Raw genomic sequence first — 2325 nt, forward strand, 5'->3', positions numbered from 1 at the left:
CACTGCCTGTTCAAGGGCAGAACGACAGATTTTGTACCTTGTCAGCTCGGGATTTGAACTTGCAGCCTTTCGGTTACTAGTCCAACGCTAACCACTAAAGCTGCCACCCCTCCACTCTAACCACTAGGCTACCCTGCCACCCCTCCACTCTAACCACTAGTCTACCCTGGCCCCTCCACTCTAACCACTAGTCTGCCTGCCACCCCTCCACTCTAACCACTAGGCTACCCTGCGCCCCTCCACTCTAACAACTAGTCTACCCTGCCGCCCCTCCACTCTAACCACTAGTCTACCCTGCAGCCCCTCCAGTCTAACCCCCTACCCGCGCCCCTCCACTCTAACCACTAGGCTACCCTGCGCCCTCCACTCTAACAACTAGGCTACCCTGCCGCCCCTCCACTCTAACCACTAGTCTACTCCTGCCGCCCCTCCACTCTAACCACTAGTCTACCCTGCCGCCCCTCCACTCCTAACCACTAGTCTACCCTGCCCGCCCTCCACTCTAACCACTAGTGTACCCTGCCGCCCCTCCACTCCTAACCACTAGGCTACCCTGCCCTCTCCCTCCTAACCACTAGTCACCCTGCCATCCCCTCCCTCTAACCACTAGTCTACCTGCCGTCCCTCCACTCTAACCACTAGTCTACCTGCCACCTCACTCTAACCACTAGGCTACCCTGCCACCTCCCACTCTAACCACTAGGCTACCCTGCACCGCCCCTCCACTCTAACCACTAGGCTACCCTGCCACCCCTCCCTCTAACCACTAGGCTACCCTGCCGCCCCTCCCTCTAACCACTAGGCTGCCCTGTAGCCCCTCCCACTCCCTAACCACTAGGCTACCCTGCCGCCCCTCCACTCTAACCACTAGGCTGCCTGCCGCCCCTCCACTCTAACCACTAGTCTACCCTGCCGCCCCTCCACTCTAACCACTAGTCTACCCTGCAGCCCCTCCACTCTAACCACTAGTCTACCCTGCCGCCCCTCCCTCCTAACCACTAGTCTACCCTGCCGCCCCTCCACTCTAACCACTAGGCTACGCTGCACGCCCTCCCTCTAACCACTAGTCTACCCTGCCGCCCCTCCACTCTAACCCACTAGGCTACCCTGCCACCCCTCCACTCTAACCACTAGTCTACCCTGCCACCCTCCACTCTAACCACTAGTCTACCCTGCCGCCCCCTCCACTCTAACCACTAGTCTACCCTGCCACCCCTCCACTCTAGCCACTAGTCTGCCCTGCCGCCCCTCCACCCCTCCACTCCTAACCACTAGTCTACCCTGCCGTCCCTCACCCCTCCCTCCCTAAGCACTAGTCTACCCCTGCCGTCCCTCCACCCCTCCCTCTAACCACTAGTCTACCCTGCCGCCCCTCCACTCCTAACAACTAGTCTACCCTGCCGTCCCTCCTCTAACTACTAGTCTACCCTGCCGTCCCTCCACCCCTCCCACTCTAACCACTAGTCTACCCTACCGTCCCTCCACTCCTAACCACTAGTCTCCCCTGCCACCCCTCCACTCTAACCACTAGTCTACCCTGCCACCTCTACAGCACCCAGTGTCAAAGAAAGACCAAGAAGATCATCAAGGACCCCGAGCCACATCCTGTTCACCCTGCTACCATCTAGATGGAGGAGACAGTACAGGTGCATCGAAGCAAGGACCGAGAGACTGAGAAACAGAATCCAGGCCGTCAGACTGTTAGAACAGTCACCCCTAGCCAGCCTCCGCCCAGAATCAGGGTTTTTAAAAGTCACAGCAGGAACAACAACCGCTTTACACTTCCTGATGAACTCAGTCACCGTGTCTGTGAAAACGTCAATGCTATTCTGAGAGGCAACACAGAACATTTTATTTTACAACACAGAACATTTTAATTTACAACACAGAACATATTAATTTACAACACAGAACATTTTAATTTACAACACGGAACATATTAATTTACAACACAGAACATATTAATTTACAACACAGAACATTTTAATTTACAACACAGAACATATTATTTTACAACACAGAACATATTATTTTACAACACAGAACATATTAATTTACTTTAGAACATTTTAATTTACAACACAGAACATTTTAATTTACAACACAGAACATATTAATTTACAACACAGAACATTTTAATTTACAACACAGAACATATTAATTTACAACACAGAACATATTAATTTACAACACAGAACGTTTTAATTTACAACACAGAACATTTTAATTTACAACACAGAACATATTAATTTACAACACAGAACATATTAATTTACAACACAGAACATATTAATTTACAACACAGAACATATTAATTTACAACAC

The sequence above is a fragment of the Oncorhynchus gorbuscha genome, linkage group LG05 (genome assembly GCF_021184085.1).
Source record: "Oncorhynchus gorbuscha isolate QuinsamMale2020 ecotype Even-year linkage group LG05, OgorEven_v1.0, whole genome shotgun sequence".
In the NCBI taxonomy this organism is placed as follows: Eukaryota; Metazoa; Chordata; class Actinopteri; order Salmoniformes; family Salmonidae; genus Oncorhynchus; species Oncorhynchus gorbuscha.